The 18,727-nt window shown below is 42.6% G+C and overlaps 1 long non-coding RNA gene across 1 annotated transcript in view; it reads right to left on the reverse strand.

Annotated features, from left to right (window-relative positions):
* Window positions 1–18,727, reverse strand: part of LOC125965682 (uncharacterized) — a 667,016-nt gene that overhangs the window by 198,072 nt on the left and 450,217 nt on the right. The window lies entirely within an intron of this gene.

Genomic DNA, 18,727 nt, shown 5'->3' on the forward strand with positions numbered 1-18,727 from the left:
TCAGATGACCAGGTTCCTCTCTTCCTGACATGCTGCTCTTTGGGGCAGGATCCTTTTAAAAACAACTTCAGATTGATATTCCTCTTGTCAGGTCTGCATCTAGGATTTCATGCACCTTTAGAAGGAGTGCAGTTACTTCCCTGCAGAGCTGGTCTCCCTTGCCCAGGTGTGAGTCTAGGATCTCTTCCAGCTCTTGGAGGGCTCGTAAGTTCCTCTCACTAGACTTGAAGTGAGTGGGCAACACTTCCCCTACTCCTTTCTCTTGATGGTCGTGGTAGATTGGGTGGGATTCCCAAGCACAGTTTTTTTTTTTTCCAAATCTTCCATATAATATCTGCCCCTAAGTCTTCAGTCTTTCAATCCTTTTATATTGTGAGAGGTGAGAGGTTGAAGAGCCCTGTGATGGCTGCTCATGTGATGGCTGTTCCCTGGCAATCCTCTTTTGGAGGCTGGGAGCCCAAGATCAAGCTGTTGGCAGGTTTGGTTTCTCCTGAGGCCTCTTTCTTTGGCTTGCAGATGGCTGCCTACTTGCTGTGTCCTCACATGGTCTTTTTTCTGCACACGCACATCCCTGGTGTTTCTCTGTAAGTACTAATTTCCTCTTCTAATAAGGACATCTGTTAGATTGGAGTAGGGCCCACCCTAATGGCCTCATTTTTAACTCAATTACCTCTTTAAAGGCCTTATCTCCAAATATAGTCATATTCTGAGGTCCTGGGGGTTAGGGCTTCAAAATATGAATATGGGGACCCAATTCATTCAATGACAGAAGGTAAAGATGAAATCCATGACTCTGGGAGAAGTAAAATACTGAATTATGGTACTGTTGACTGAGTTAGGAAAACCTGGAGGAAGAGATAGTTCAGAGGAAAGACTGGGAATGCTACATTGGACCTGCTGTGTTTGAGACTGCCTAGTAAATAATCCAACTGAATAATAAGCAGATCATTGGTCTGGAGCTAAGAATATGGGTTTCTCTAGGCTAGATGGATAAATGTGGGGGATTTGGCGTATAGATAATCAGTGAGGCTATAGACGTGCAGGAGAGTGCCTGGGGGGCAGGGGGTGTATAATAAGGAGGGGAGAAAAGGGTCCAGATCACAGTCTCCAAGGCACACCAACCAAAACCGGAGTGATAGAGGAAGAGCCAGCAAAGGAGACTGAGGAGTGTGGGTACTTTGTCTGTTGTTAGCATGTACTGGCCTAAACAGCGGTGACCCCCAAATAAAATAGTGGAGTTACCCTGAAAGAACACTGCTTTTCACTATGGTGGCAGAGTAGTTACGGTGAGGGCCTAGAAGGTACTATAGCTCTAAATTTCACTAAGATCCATAAGGAAACAACCCATGGGTCTCCTTGATAAAAACAAATGCAGATCCCCAGGGTTGATGTGAGAGGAGGGTTCTCTGTGATGGGTTTAGGAGTCTGGCCCATCGTCCCTCTATTGTTTCCCTTGTGGCTTTCTTACTGTCGTCACCACCATTCTGAAGTTGAGGTTCTACTCCTTTTTAAAGTCCTAGGTTAAGCCAGAATATTTGAGTTTATCATTATATACCAAGCACTGTGCTTAAGCACTGCAAGTAGTAAACTAGAGGAAAAAAGTTGGCGCAATATTGTAGTATCATGATTATACTTTTCCACACTTATCTCAACTGCTAGGTTTCCTTAGGGCAGTAGTTTCTAACTTTTTATTTAATCACAAAAGACTCCTCGTATTATTTTGTCCCACAGGATCTATAAATTCCTACATTATTTCATCAGATGAAATGAACTTGTATGTAGTAAGTGTCTACACACCGAGATTTTTATTTTAGTTAGTCTAAGAAATTTTCTTGTAGATAAGTGTTCAGTTGTTATTAGAGCATTTTTAAAATGTTGAAAATAGCTTTCAGACTCCTCTTATTTTCACAGAGCCTAAGGATTCAGAGATCCCAGGCTGGGGCTCCAGGTCCTAAAAGAATTGCTTTTCCTTGGTTGCCAGAGGGATGACTATGTCGCATCAATCTTTTCTCTTTTCTCCCGCTCTCAACGCACCTGTCGCTAGCAGGCATGCTTTCCTAATGAAAACATTTCAGATCCACCTGGAGTTAATTTAAAAGCTTCACTCTCCTAGTATTTCACTAAGAGAGAAGAATAACTGAATTTATATCTCACAGTAGCTAGCAACCAAAACATCCAAATATATTTTCTATTTTGAAGAACAATTTTTGTTAAACGTTGTAAATATATTACATTATAAAGCGAAATATATAATCCAGAAGGATGTAGTCAGACATGAGGCTGAGTTCAAAAGAATCATCCTTCCTGAATTTTTAGCTTTATTGCTGGCATTCTAACAGAATGTATGTGGCTTTGCAGTTAATAACTACTACTTTTTTTTTTTGAAATTTTAACATTGAATGTTTATTTTGCATTTAAGGTGTGATGGAAGTATTGTGGTTAAGTCGAAAAATACACAAGAGATGAATAACTACTACTTGTTAAGTTGAAGGTTTATATATTACAAATGAATGAAAAGGATGAAAGAATTCTTATACCAGGGTTTTTTTTTTAACCTCAGCTCTATTGACATTTTGAACCAGATAATTTGGGGGTGAGGGCTGTCCTGTATGTTGTAGGGTGTTTAGCAGCATCCCCGTCCTCTGCCCCCTAGGTCCCAGTAGCACCCCTTCCCTGAGTTGTGACAATGTCTCCAGACATCACCACTCTCTCCTGGGGAGCAAAATCACTCCTGATTGAGAACTACTGTATTTTATAACAAGGAGAAGAATCCACAAAACCCCAAGACCATTTTTGCCTTTAGAAGATATATCCCTTTCGATGTTTCTAGACATATTCTTCACACGTGGTAGACAATAAAAAGTGAAAATCTAATGGTACCAGACTCCAGTAAAATATGATTTTTCCTGTTTTTATGGCTTAAATGTGTGTGCTTATTTATTTGTGTGCGTTATCCCAAACCCAAATCCCAGCTTTTAAAATCATGTTCCTGTTTACATACAGCACCTACAATGGTAAGTGGGTTTCTCTGGGGTCTGGGTCCATGGCAACACCTGGTGTCTGCAAGAGATAGGTTTCCCTTGTCGGAAAATTTTCAAGGAATTTGGCCACAAGAGGGAGCACTATTCCTATGCTGGCTTATTTATTTATTAACTATTTTAATACCTGCTTGTCCCACAGAGTTCAATGATGCAGGGAATTCCTAATACAGAAATCAGAAACACTGCTAGTATACTAGTCAGGATTTTCCAGGGAACTCGAGCCAAGAGGATAGAAGGAGATTTATTACGAGGAACTGGCCCACACAATGATGAAGGCTGAGAAGTCTCTTGATCTGCCATCTGCAAGCTGCAGGCCCAGCAAAGTGGGTGAGTAGTTCAGTCTGAGTCTGAGGCCTGAGAACCAAGGGAGCTGATGGTGTGAATACCATTCTGAGGGCAGGAGAAGATGAGGCATTCCCGCTCAAACAGAAGGCAGGAAAAATAAAAAAGGTGGAGAATTCCTCTGCCCTTTTTTCTAATCAGGCCCTCAGTGGATTGGATGACACCCACCCACACTGGGGAGAACAATTTACTGAATTCATTGATTCAAATGCTAATTTCATCTGGAAGCACCTTCGCAGACGCCCAGTCAAGTTGACACGTAAAATCAACCATCACAACTAGTTTACCCATCGTGAATCTAACCACATCTCCATTTTTATAATTGAAACACTTGCCACTACATTTATTTTTTTGTTACATTTTTTGAAACCAGTAGTGTAAGATAGCACCTTGTTGGGCTGTGCTCCATAGGCCTAGGAGGGCTGTGCTTGCCCAGCTTCAGGATAGAAGAAAGAGCCTGGAGTGAGCAATCAGAAACATCAATGGCTTAGTGGATGGGGGAACTTACACTTCTGAAGCCAGGTCCTGGAGCAACACCAGGCGGGTGGGAGTTGGAGGTAGTCTTACTCCTGGGGAGGGCGGTGGGGGGGGGGGAGGTTACCAGTTATAGGGGAACTGATGTCAGGTGGGCTCATTAGTTACCAGGGAAACCAGCAGAGGGGAACGCCCCTCACCGCCCCTTTGATAAGCTCTCAACAGCTGGGGCAAGTATGTAGGAAGGTCAGTCTTGTGAGTAGGGTGTAGGTGAAGCAGGCCCTGGTCAGGCAGGGAGGGTACAGAGAGCAAGAAAGCAGCCATCTTGAGTGGCCTGACCATACATACCTGTAGATGAATGATTGCTGCACCATATAGATGGTTTAAAGAATTTGTCAGAATAAAAGTATTAGAACTAATATCCTCTCCTTTGGAGAAAACACAGGGTATATGGTGACATCTGATAACTGGTGCAGTCTCCACCTTTATGTACCAAATATAGGTGTATCGAGAAGGTGTTTAATATAAAGCAGCATTTTAGAAATTTTTTTTTTTTTTTCGGTACGCGGGCCTCTCACCGTTGTGGCCTCTCCCGTTGCGGACCACAGGCTCCGGACGTGCAGGCTCAGCGTCCACGGCTCACGGGCCCAGCCGCTCCGCGGCATGTGGGATCTTCCCGGACTGGGGCACGAACCCGTGTCCCCTGCAACGGCAGGCGGACTCTCAACCACTGCGCCACCAGGGAAGCCCTTAAAAATTTTTATAAAAATTTAGCAGCTGTCAAAATGTGTGTATGAAGATTTTGGTGTGTGAAGATAATAGACCTTAATAGAAGTACATCTGTATGCTTTAAAAAATAAATGTACATGTACTTCATACTGTAATGTGCTTGAATTGGCTCCAGGCAACAGCCAAGAATGATATGGCAAATTTGGTGAAAAATTACTTTCAAGAAGTTTAGAGTGGGAGAGATAGAGTTAAATAAATAGAATAAAACCTTGTATGACATGGTATGTAATTTATTAAATTTTACCATTTTACTCTTTTAAAAACCGAGCTTATCATATGGATATGCCACTGTACTTTTTACACCCTCTGCCAACACGAAGGGAAGCCGTGTTCGGATATGATCATCTAGGAAGATGTTAGAAGAATTTAAGTTCACTTTTTCAGGAAGGTTGGAAATGTTCTGGACCTTCCCCAGTTTACCAGACCTGGAAGTGAAGTTTTGAAACTGATAGAGGTACGTCGATACATGTTTTTTTTTTTTTATCCATACATTTTTAATATAACCCTAATGCCTAAGGGAAGTTCTCATAGGATCCTGATTATAATACAGAATGGCATAATTTTAGTTTACCAGAAAGTGAAGATTTAGCTGATGGTGAGTTAGCTAAACCTCATATTTGTTTCAACCCTTCTTATTGGGAATGTTTCTAAGCTATATTATTATTAATTTTTATACATTTATTTATTTTATTTATGGCTGCGTTGGTTCCTTGTTGCTGCGTGCGAGCTTTCTCTAGTTGTGGCGAGCAGGGGCTACTCTTCGTTGCGGTACGCGCGCTTCTTAGTGCAGTGGCTTCTCTTGTTGTGGAACACGGGCTCTAGGTGCGTGGGCTTCAGTAGTTGCAGCACGCCAGCTCAGTAGTTGTGGCTCACGGGCTCTAGAGCACAGGCTCAGTAGTTGTGGTGCACGGGCTTAGTTGCTCCGTGGCATGTGGAATCTTCTGGGACCAAGGCTCGAACCTGTGTCCCCTGCATTGGCACGAGGATTCTTAACCACTGCGTCACCAGGAAAGCCCTCTAAGCTATATTATTATTTTCTGCAACAGTAAATGAATCTTTGGTAATCTGGGTCATGATTCTAAATGTAATTTCTTACTGATTAATACCCTAGCACTAGGTTTTATACCAGGTAGACTTACTTTTGAGTTCCATAATATCTTATAATCAAAGTTGACTGATGAGAGTAAAAGATGATGGCTGGATCCTGAAAAAGCGGCTGCCAGCTTTGCTTCCTCCTTTCCTGGGAAACTCTGATTTTGGTGGTGGAGAAATGATGGTGGCAACTAGGGCAGAGACTTGTCAGGGAAGATCCTGGGGTGGGGCATTCCAGCTGTACACGTAAAGCTGTTGGAGAGATTTATGAGTAGTGACCCTACCGACTGGAATGACACTACTTCTTCCAATCTAAGACACTTGGGATTGTTACCATGGCTGTTAGCCTCGGGCTCTAACCCTCTCCCTTCCCTGAGGGAAGGTAAGCTGTGGGCAAGTGTTATCTTTGTCTTATGGGAAACCACCAGAAGAGAAAAACAAGAGGCCACCAGAATTGATTAGAACAACCTGCCAAATCCAAGATGGCAGAAGACCCGACCTCCAGCAGACCTTGAGCCCTGTTATATGTTCATTGTACTACATTAGCATTTATTTTATTTTTTATTTACTTTGTTTTTTATAATTTATTTATTTTTGGCTGTGTTGGGTCTTCGTTGCTGTGCACGGGCTTTCTCCGATTTCAGAGATGTAAAGGTGGTGGGAAAAAATGTGCATCTTTTATGTAATGTAAAAATAAATGTAATGTAGTTATTTGTTTCTTTTTTTCCTCTCTTCTTGCTTTTGGCTTAAGGAAGTTTCTGATATTGTTTTGTCATTTGTCTCTTTCAGATTAAATTTGAGTTAATCATGGGAAAAAGTCAGTCAGGCAGGGCTCAGGGTGTGCTGGGTTCTTTTCTTTTTTGGCTGCCCCGCATGGCTTGTTGGATCTTAGTTCCCCGACCAAGGATTGAACCCGGGCCCTTAGCAATGAGAGCGCAGACTCCTAACCACTGGATCGCCAGGGAATTCCCTGGGTTCTTATCAGGAAAGGTTTTACTGCATTTTAACTTATATGGTATTTAAACCTTGTCATCCACTCACGTAGATGTTTTAAGAAGCGCTTTTCAAATCTGCACTCAGTATGGTTTTGCTGCACTATCTGAACATGTCATTGGGAAGTGATCAAATAGGTCATAAAACAGAGGGTTGAAAAAATGTTATATTGTGCAATCACTGAAACTTCTGTAGTTTATAATTAAGTCAGAAATCGATATATGTGAGGAGCAAACATTAGACTGTCTAGCCTTAATAATACTATCTCCTATGCTGGTCGTGGTCTTATTGACTGATAAACATTTTTTTAATTAGAATTCCCAAACTTTAAATAACATCAGTACATCATAGTTCCCTAAAGCAGCTCCCTCCATTAATCCAGAAACTGGACTGCAGTTAACCAATAACTTCTGTATTAGTGACATAATTTCCTGCAAAATTGTTACTTTGTAATGGTTAACTTCTCTCTTGGTTTGCTCACAGCAGGGGGTAGTTTTCTTTCATGGAAGTCTTCTATTTATAATACATTCACTGTGGCTTACCACATTGGACCCGAAAACCAAACCAAACCCCCCGCCCCAGGTACTAAGGGATAATACTGTTTTACCTCAGTAATTATCAGTGACCTAAAGAAAATCCTTTAAAACACTAACTCAAAAATTGTTAGTCCAAAGTGGACATCTAAGGTTTTCACAGAAGTAAACTTTTAATGATGGTAGAGGCAGAGAACTAGCCATCGAAGCATACTTGTTGGTGTTAAAGGATAGTGATTTTCATTTTGGAATTAAAAAAAGGAAAGAAAAACTCTCTTCTGAGGTTGTGTAGAATTAAGGTCTGTGGAGAAATGTAGCCCGTTAGTAGTGTGAAGATATGAAAGAAGCCCCTGGAATGTTGGAGACAGGTCCAAGCCACATTCATTGTGTGGTTCTATTGCTCCAAATCTGAATTACGAAAGGATTGGCACAGTCTACCAACAACAAAAAATCAATCTCAGATAGGCATTACTCTAGTTTTCACTTTAATGAAATCTGATAACAACCTGGAGAGGCAGCGAGCCCATCAGAGACCAGAGGACCTTGAATTCTCTGGGCTGTGGGGTCTGGGGGGAGGTATCAACTGACTACTAAGCTTTGGCTTTATTTCTTTTTCATTTATTTCCTTATATTTAAAGATAAATATATTCATTTTATAAACATCACTCCTGACCTAACGTAAATAAGATAGTTATACCTACTTACTTAATGATTATGCATATAAATAGAGAACTGGGAGGTAGAAAAACAGAACTTAGTTTGGCATAGTGAAACCATTCCAAAAGTATTGGCCAGTTTGTAGAGTCAAGTTGAAGAAGACGAGCTAACAATTTTATTAATTCAGCATCGAAGAAAGTCTCGTTGAGGGTGACACAAATAATTTTTTTTTGGCCAGGAAGGGACTTTTGTTTTTTTTAACATCTTTATTGGAGTATAATTGCTTTACAATGTTGCATTAGTTTCTGCTTTATAACAAAGTGAATCAGCTATACGTATACATATATCCCCGCATCTCCTCCCTCTTGCGTCTCCCTCCCACCCTCCCTATCCCAGCCCTCTAGGTGGTCACAAAGCACCGAGCTGATCTCCCTGTGCTATGCGGCTGCTTCCCACTAGCTATCTATTTTACATTTGGTAGTGTATATATGTCCATGCCACTCTCTCACTTCGTCCCAGCTTACCCTTCCCCCTCCCCATGTCCTCAAGCCCATTCTCTATGTCTGCGTCTTTATTCCTGTCCTGCCCCTAGGTTCTTCAGAACCATATATATATATATATATATATATATATATATATATATATATATATATATTTTTAGATTCCATATATGTGTGTTAGCATTTGGTATTTGTTTTTCTCTTTCTGACTTCCTTCACTCTGTATGACAGACTCTAGGTCCATCCACCTCACTACAAATAACTCAATTTTGTTTCCTTTTATGACTAGGTAATATTCCATTGTATATATGTGCCACACCCTCTTTATCCATTCATCTGTCGATGGACACTTCAGTTGCTTCCATGTCCTGGCTATTGTAAACAGAGCTGCAATGAACATTGTGGTACATGACTCTTTTTGAATTATGGTTTGCTCAGGGTATATGCCCAGTAGTGGGATTGCTGGGTCGTATGGTAGTTCTATTTTTAGTTTTTTAAGGAACCTCCATACTGTTCTCCATAGTGGCTGTATCAATTTACATTCCCACCAATAGTGCCAGAGGGTTCTCTTTTCTCCACACCCTCTCCAGCATTTATTGTTTGTAGATTTTTTGATGATGGCCATTCTGACTGATGTGAGGTGATACCTCATTGTGGTTTTGATTTGTATTTCTCTAATGATTAGTGATGTTGAGCATCCTTTCCTGTGTTAGCTGGCAATCTGTATATATTCTTTGGAGAAATGTCTACTTAGGTCTTCTGCCCATTTTTGGATTGGGTTGTTTGTTTTTTTGATATTGAGCTGCATGGGCTGCTTGTAAATTTTGGAGATTAACCCTTTGTCAGTTGCTTCACTTGCAAATATTTTCTCCCATTCTGAGGGTTGTCTTTTGGTCTTGTTTATGGTTTCCTTTGCTGTGCAAAAGCTTTGAAGTTTCATTAGGTCCCATTTGTTTATTTTTGTTTTTATTTCCATTTCTGTAGGACGTGGGTCAAAAAGGATCTTGCTGTGATTTATGTCATACAGTGTTCTGCCTTTGTTTTTCTCTAAGAGTTTTGTAGTGTCTGGCCTTTAATCCATTTTGAGTTTATTTTTGTGATGCAAATAATTTAATTGTAAGTGAAGGGAATGGAGAATTGCATGAAGTGGTGAAAGGATTTTGAGCTTAGGTTGCCTAGTTTTGTGAAAGTTTTTTTTTTCCCCCTCCCTATAGTTGGACAGTTAAATCACCATGGAGGAGAAATTGCTTTGTTTAAATAGCTTTTCTGTTTAAAGAATCAAAGTGTCACAACAAACTCCTTATAGGACAGAGTAAATTGTGTTGTAAGGGGAATTACTCAAAGAAAAGTATCAACATTACATCAGCTTCCAGCAGTCCTGCAGGCAAGCCAAGTCAGCCTAGCAGCTTCCTACACCTCCCAAGCTGAGGCAGAAACCTTTAAAAAGCCACGCTCTTTGCTCTAGTCCTCAGTTGTCGTAAATGATCAAGTCTCAAGGGGGTTCTCGTTTTCTGTAAAATAGTGTAATACTTTGTTCTTCGGTTTCCAGAAACTATAGTGTATAAGAACAAAACAAATCGATGATACAAATGATGTATATTGCCAACAGATGCACTGAAACAAATCAAAGAGTAAGTCAATTGGTAATGACTTGACTGAAAGAATTGAAAGTCGCTATAGTTCCAGTTCTGCTGCATCCTTTACTGGTACCTCATGCCACTGAGCTAGCATTTATAGGTTCGTTGAGACATTTCATGGTTAGTGTTTTTCATTCACCACCAGCTTTAAACTCAGCTTGGGTTCAATCTAAGACCTATGGGTCTATCCACTTTCCCAAAAAGGAAGTGAATGGGTATAACTAACAGATATAACTAGACGTTCTTTAGAAAAAACAATATGTAAAATAAGGAGAGTGGTGATTTGATAGAATAGGCACTACTCGAATTACAAATAATGGATGTTATGAGGTGAACTGTGTACCCCTCAAAACTTAATATGTTGAAGTCCTAAGCCCCATTCCCTCAGAATGTGCCTGTAATTGGAGATCTTTAAAGAGGTAATTATCATTAGGGTAAGTTCTAATACAATATGACAGGAATCCTTTTAAGAAGCTGAAATTAGGGCACAGAAGGTGGAGAAAGGGCAGAATATTTACTATACTCTATAAATGAGAAATAGTGCTTTGCCCAGAGTAGGTTCTGAGCTAGTATTTGGTAATGAATGAATAAATGAATGAATGAATGTGTGCATGCATTAGGTAGGCAGCTAAGGTCCAGGACTGGAGGTTAGAGAGTCAGAAGGGGTAGGGTCATAGGTTTGTATATAGTGACTTATTATGAAAGTGCATTTAAAGGAATTGGTAAGAAGCCAGGTAAGGGCGTGATTTCAGGCGGTATCCCACTGAGGGCCACTTCAACGTGATTCCACAGGGGAGCTCTGAAGTATACTTTATGCCTTAGAATTAACCCAACCTAAAGCAAGGGAGGAGGGCTTTCAGACTCTTGCACTCGTTAGTCACAGGGTAAGGAATCTCATTAATCATACCTCTTACAATGGGATCTACAGAAGTGGTATGTCTGTGAAGCAATCGTGAAGCAGATGTGATGCTGCATTTCAGAATCTCTGGATGAAACTCTCTAATACAGAGGCGTTTCTTATCTTTAAAAAACCCACACTGATATTTAAAATAGTTACTCTCTTGTCTTTTTCAACATCACTAGGTTCTATTAATTTTTTTGAGTATACCTCTCTCACTTTCAAGATCTCAAACCCCTATACTTTCTCAGGTCATATCAGGCCAGTGGGTAAAACGGGTCAAAATTATTAAGGCACAGCTTGGCAGGTTCTTGCTTCCTAGGAAGCATACATGTGCATCCCATAACTGTCCCCCTGAAACTTCCTGCAGTTACTTCGAAGAGTTCCCAGGGAGTGAGCTCTTAAGTCTGCCCAGCTTCTGCATGTTCCTCATTTCCAGCTCTAGCTCCTTTTGGTGCTATTTCCTGCTGAGGCCTCTACTGCTTGTGAAGCCAGGTACTGCCACCTGTGTACCGTTGCCTCTGTGAGGTGATGCTGTCTCTTGCCAGGTCCCAGCGCCATGGATGCTACGTTACAGTCCACAAGGTCCAGGGAGGCACTGCCAAGGTGACTCTGCTCCCTGCACCAGAAAGCCTCTCTTCTCCATCTCCCTTCCACATTCTATTTTACACACAGCATAAAAGAAGAGCTGTTTGTGCTCAATGCTTTATAGAATTTATAGTGAAATACGTATTTCAAATTTTGCTGATAGCCACATCCAATTCCCCATAATGAGTACATGGGGATTGGAACCTGACAGGTGAGATGCTAAACTTCAGATTGCCCCTCTCCCACGATCTAACCTTTGTTACTGGGTTTACTTCTCTTACAGCTTTTTACTTCAGGATGAGTTTTGTTTTTTTTTTCCAGTGATGCCTTAGTTTTTCATAAAAACACATTCCTGGTGGGTCTAACAGTCTGGCAGACATGCTCAGACATACATGAATGCTGTAGGGGACATATCGGAGACCTGAGCTAAGACAGCTTCCTTCCTTTACCCTTTTCCTCCCTCCCTCCCTCCCTTCCTCCCCTCCTTCTTCTTTCCTACTCCCTTTTCTCTCTTTTTACACACACACAATATTCATTTGCTAGACTATATGCCAGGCACTGTTCTAAGTACTTCATATAGAGCAGTGACAGATCAGACAATGTCCCACTCTCCTGGACATCCTACAGAGTGGCAAGTGCCACAAACAAGAAACAGGACAGGGTGTTGTGACCTACAGTGACTAGGGGACACTTTACATAAGGTTATTAGGGAAGGCCTTTCTGATGAGGTAAACATTCAGCTGAGAGCTGAATGACAAGAAAGACTCAACTGTACTTAAAAACCTGGTACTTAAGCATTCCATTCAGAGAAAATGGCAGTACTTATACCTTTATTTATATTATATGTTATACTCTGCCTTAGAGAGCATCCCTTGCCCCTAAAGATGTACGAAGTGGGATTTTACAGCGAACCCACCCCTGGTTGACTTGTTCCACTCGCTCAGGTATCACGTTAGGGTCTGTCTTGATGTTGGGGTCACCCACATGAGTGGCCCTGTCTCACAGGGCCCTCAGCTGGAGGGATCCTCTGTAGATCCCTCTCGGGGTACAGCCATATTCCCAGCTCACCACACACTCTAATGCGGCCTCTGGGCCTATGGTTTTCAGGGTTTCTAACCTCAGCCCACAGGGAGGGGAGCTTCAGGGAAGTCCCAGCCCAGGTGCAGGATCACAGTGAGGAGAAGGCAGTGGAAGCCCATGGCCTCCTTATTCTCAGGGAATTCCAGATTCCACATAGTTAAGCCCTAGAAGATGAAGAGTAGGGATTTCTCCAACCACCGTGGGGCATTTCTGATAGAGCAGGAGTATAAAACCTGGATTCCTTGAGATGGCTAAGGGACTCAGGAGGCTCTCGCATGCCCAAGGGGGTCAGTTTCTCCCTTTCAGCTCCTCAGAGGGGAGGGACATTGGTCACCACAGGCTGGGCCTCCTCAGGCAGCCTCTCATTTCACCTGGCTTCCTCTCTGCTGGGGCTCTGCCATCCAGCCTCACTGTCCTTCACCACGGGCTCCCCCAGCAGACACAGGCCTCCCGTTGTCTCCTGAGCCAGGCCTGGGTCAGAGACGACTATTTGCCTTTTGGGTTCTTCCCAGGCTTATTCCTCCATATTGTCTTTGCTCATCATCCTTTCCTCATGAAGCCTCCTTTCATTTCTCCTCCATCTCTTCACTGTATCACATCCAATCAATTCTTCAAGGCCCACCTCAAGACTCACCTCCTCTGGGTGGCCCTACCCAATTGCTATTGTTCCCATGAATCTCTCCTTTGCTGAATGCCTACAAGCATCCCAATTCTTCCTCTCCCTCCCTCCCCACTTCCTCTCCCTTCCCTTACTTCCCTCCCTCTCCCCTCTCCCTTTCTTCCTTCTCCTCCTTCCTTCTAAATAAGAATTAGCTTATTTATCCCAACTCTTTTTTGGGAAAAAAGCCTAAATTTTGAATATATAACAAAATATTTATAAGGTATATGAGGGATAGAAAATATTAACAATAATACAAAGTACATGTGTGCACCACCACACATTTATAGTCCAAGAATGAGATATTACCACTTTCCTACAATAGATCGTAATGCTCCTGCCACATCCCATCCCCTGTATTCCCCCCACCCCAGCCCCAATGCCAACAGGTAACCGCTGTCCTGAATGTTGTGTCTATCACTCTCCCTTACTTTTCTTTATAGTTTCACCATTTGGGATCCTTCAACAGTGAATTCTTTAGTTCTGCATGCGTTTGAATTTTATACTAGTAAAAATGTACCATATTTATTCTTCTGTGCCTTGCTTTTCTGACTCAGCATTATGTTTGTGGGTAGTCTTCCATGTTGGTACATGTTGGTGTATGCTGTTGAGTTCATTTTCACTGCTGTATATGGTGTTCTACTGTCTTATCTATTTATTTATCCATTCTATTGTTCTTCCACATTTGGATTGTCTCTTTTCTTAATATGAGAAATACTTCTACACACTTTCTTGTAGATGTCTCCTGATGCACCACGTGCAGGAGTTTTTCTAGGGTATTTACAAAGTAGAAGAAATGCTGGTTCTAAGTGGTTGTTCTAGGTTATAGTCTCACCAGTGGTGGATGAGAGTTCCTGTTGCTTTCCATCCTCGATGACTTTGGTTTGTCATATCTTAATTTTTGCCAATCTGGGGGCAAAATCTTGGAGGTTTTAATTAGAATTTCTCTGATTTCTAATGAAGCTAAACATCTTTTCATATGTTTATTGCTAATTTAGATTTCCTCCTTTGTTCAGAGGCTGTCTGAATCTTTTGCCCATTTATTTTTATTTTTTTATTTTTTATTTTTTGCGGTATGCGGGCCTCTCACTGTTGTGGCCTCTCCCGTTGCGGAGCACAGGCTCTGGACGCGCAGGCTCAGCGGCCATGGCTCACGGGTCCAGCCGCTCCGCTGCATGTGGGATCTTCCTGGACTGGGGCACGAACCCGCGTCCCCTGCATCGGCAGGTGGACTCTTAACCGCTGCGCCACCAGGGAAGCCCTCTTTTGCCCATTTAAAAAGTTGAGTTAGGGTTTTTTTCTTTACCTTTTTGGATACTGAATAGTTCATATATTCTCAGTAAGTAGTCCTTTATTGGTTATATATTTTATAAATATCACCTCCTAGTTTGTGGCTTTTTTTTTCTGTTTTTGGTTTCTTTCTTTGAACATAAATTCTTAACTTTAATCCTTATTTATTTATGTTTTATTTTTGGCTGCGCTGTACAGCATGCAGGATCTTAGTTCCCTGACCAGGGATCGAACCCATGGCCCCTGCAGTGGAAGTACAGAGTCTCAACCACTGGACTGCCAGGGAAGTCCCCTTAATCCATATTAAATCCCAAATCATAATCATCTGATTTTCTCCCTTAATCTATAACATGCGGAATTAAATTAATGGCTCTTTCTAATGTCAAATCAACTTTGCATTCCTGGCATAAATCCAATTTAGTTATAGTATATCTTCATGGTAATTGTTTCCTAGTATTTAGCTTAGAATTTTTGCATTTATGTAATTTTCATTTTATATTGTTCTTGCAAGATTTTGGTATAAAAGTTATGCTAGCTTCTGAAAGATTTGGCATTAGACTGAAATTATAGTTCCTTAAATGTTTGGCAGAAGTCACCAGTGAAATTGCCAGTGAAGTCATTTGGGTCCTGTTAGTTGTTTTTGTTTTAATCAGATTTGGGAAGTTATTTATGTTTAAGATTATGTCCATTTCATTCTTTTTCAAGTTTATTGGCATAAAGTTGTTCATGGTATCAATCTTATTATCTTTTAAAGGTCTGTGGCATATACAGTACGTCCCACCTTTTCCTTTTTTGCCATTGTTCTTTATGCTATCATTCTTTTTTTTTTTTTTTTCCCCCGGTATGCAGGCCTCTCACTGTGTGGCCTCTCTCGCTGCAGAGCACAGGCTCCAGAGGCGTAGGCTCAGCGGCCATGGCTCACGGGCCCAGCCACTCTGCAGCGTGTGGGATCTTCCCAGACCGGGGCACGAACCCGTGTCCCCTGCATTGGCAGGCGGACTCTCAACCACTGCTCCACCAGGGAAGCCCTATGCTATCATTCTTTTAATTAATCTCACCAGAGTTGTGTTGATTTTATAAATCTTTTCAAAAAACCAACATTTGGCTTTGTTGATCATCTTTTCTTAATCCAGCTGTCTGTTGATGGACACTCGGGTTGCCTCTATAGTGTGGTTATTGTATACAATGCTGCTGTGAACATTGGGGGGCATGTATCTCTCGAATTAGTGTTTTTTTTAGTGTTTTGAGAAATCTCCATACTGTTTTCTCCAGTGGCTGCACCAATTTACTTTCCCACCAACAATGCACAAGGGTTCCCTTTTCTCCACATCCTCACCAACATTTGTTATTTGTGGCCTTTTTGATGATAACCATGATCAGTGTTTATTTAACTTTTCTGGCTTCTGAAATCCTTCTCCCTTTGCTGTGTTGGGATTCCGTATAACAGAGAAGAGCTCTAACACAAATTCAGCAAGCAAAAGGAGCAGAGAGAAAGACTGCAAATACATGACTATTTCTGTTGTTGTTTCTCCGCCATAGTTAAATATAGATAAGCCTGGTGCACAGGCTTCTCATTGTGGTGGCTTCTCTTGTGGAGCACGGGCTCTAGGTGCGAGGGTTTCAGTAATTGTGGCACACAGGCTCAGTAGTTGTGGCTCGCAGGCTCTAGAGCGCAGGCTCAGTAGTTGTGGCACATGGGCTTAGCTGCTCCACGGCATGTGGGATCCTCCTGGACTAGGGCTTGAACTGTGTCCCCTGCATTGGCAGGCGGATTCTTAACCACTGCGCCACCAGGGAAGCCCCGACTCAATTGTTACATTTCCAGGAATTTTAAACATTGTCATTGCATAAATATACAATTAAATTACATTAAAAATAAAGATAATAACTACTCAAAACTCATCACCACCCCCATTTTACTATTCTCTCTGAGGTTATATATCTATTGTATCTGAATGGTGGAAATAACATACATGCCACTGCACATCTCATGCTTTCAGTGACGTCAGATTGGAGCTGGAAATTGGCCTTGTTTGCATGACTTAAACTACCAAAGTTGGCAAGTGCTGTGAATCAAGGCTTTCCCCACCCTGCAAACCAGTAAACATTTATCGCCATATCACTGTCTAAGAGGCAAATGGATAAATGAGTCTGGGCTCAGGAGACAAATCTGGACTGGAGATAGTGTTGGGGGAGGCATCAGAATACGGATGTGGGGCTGCTTCATGGGCTGATGACAAGGCTTCACACTCAGAAGATCCTCATGCTTAGCTTATCGTTCTGTGGCCACCATCTTGAAATTCATAATTTTTGAACAAGAGGCCACATGTTTTTATTTTGTTCTGGGCTGGTATGGGTATGGATGGTAGGGAGGTTTAGGTGGTCTGGGGGTGGCTTGATTTACTGCCTTTCATCCCTCAAAACAGGTTCTCTGTCTTATTCACCTACTTGGTAGCACATCCCCACAGATATTTTCCCCATCCATTCCCTCAACCTGTGTATTCTTCACAACCAGCTCACAAAATTTCCTTCTTCTATTTTCCCTCTGTATTGTTCTCTCCTCTTTAGTCTTCTTTTGAAAACTGTTAACTTTCAAGGCATTGATGTATTAAGTAACTTTAATAATAACATTTCTGCCCCAGATTGCAATGTCCCATACATTCGTCTCTCAGATTGGTATGACATGGTGGTTAAGGTGGTCCTGGAATCACAGAAAACTGGGTTTGAATTTTCCCACACGACCTGAGGTGAATTTCTTCTGTTTCTCTACGCCTCAGTTTCCTCATCTGAGGAGAGAGTATTTACCTCTGAAGGCTGTGAACATTAAATTAGATAATCTAATTAAATCAGATAACCTAAAGTGCTTAACACAATGCACATGGTAAGTGTTCAGTTAATGGTAGTTATTAACTACCATTATGGTAGTTTTTATTAACACTATTTTTATTCATAGATGAAGAATTAGGAACAGCCAGTAATGAAATTTGCACATGACACATAGTAGGGACGTCTTAGGAGGAGCAAAGGGAACACAGGGAGAGATGAGCTGGAAGATTTCAACTTTTTAAAGAGAATTTTCCTGCTTCCATAATATGTGTCCCACAGTAGCTTGGACAAAGCACCTCTTCACTGAAGGTCTCAAAGCTCCTCTCCCCCATCTTACCATACATCGATCCAATCTATACAAACAGCATGGATGTGGGCTCTTGGGCACCGAGAGCCACTTAGACTTCTTGAGGCAACCTTTTCTCGGCGTAAAGCTACGCATATGGTAGGCACTTCAAAATATTAGATTTTTTTCTATGCCGCTGTATCCCCCAACTTCCAACACAGCGCCTGGCACCCAGTAGGCGTCCATTTATAGAGTGACTGCATGATAATGACTCCCAGGCTTCCCCTCCTTCCTCCCAAAACACTCACTTATCGAGTCTCTGCCGGAGGCTGCGGGCAAAGCCCGAGGGATCCAAGAGCGCGCCAGGCCTAGTGCACTGATTCCGCTCCCAGCGCGTGGCTGCAGTTGCTATGGAAACGGCGAGAAATAACAACTCCGTTCCTCCCGCGCGCCCCGGGTGACGGAGGCCCGCAGAGGCAACGGCAGCTGGAGGAACAGCGGGAGCGACGCGCGGCCGCAGCCGAGTTCACCGCGGCGCCCCTGCCCCACCCCCGCCCCGCCCGGCCCGGCCCGAGCCGCCCCTCCCCCAACTGGGCCTCGGTGTCGGTAAGTACTCCGGCCGCCGGCGCCTCCCGGGATCCCACCCACTACCCCCCGCCTTGGGGCTTGATTGCCTGCCTCTGCCCGATGTGTTCAAAAGATGCCCATGGGAGCTTCGCCGCGGGGCGGTGCAGGTCATCTGGGGAGGGGGGAGGGGTCTGGGAAACTCTCTCAATGCACTTTAGGCATTTCTTTCTCCGCAAAGAAAAATCTGGGCAATTCCAGCCGGAACCCTAATTACTTTGGGAACAAACAGAAGATTGAGAGGGGAGAGAGCCAGGAGAGGAAAGAAGTTTCACCACATTTATAATTCTATAATTCGTGTGTGTGTGTGTGTGTTCCCACCTCCCTCCCGGGCGCACGAAGTTTGCCTGTTTCAAGCCCCCCGCGCGGCTCCCGTGCAGAGGTGGTTACACCCCGATTCTGCCGGTAGCGAGTGAAAC

Source organism: Orcinus orca, chromosome 10 (assembly GCF_937001465.1).
Source record: "Orcinus orca chromosome 10, mOrcOrc1.1, whole genome shotgun sequence".
Taxonomy (NCBI): domain Eukaryota; kingdom Metazoa; phylum Chordata; class Mammalia; order Artiodactyla; family Delphinidae; genus Orcinus; species Orcinus orca.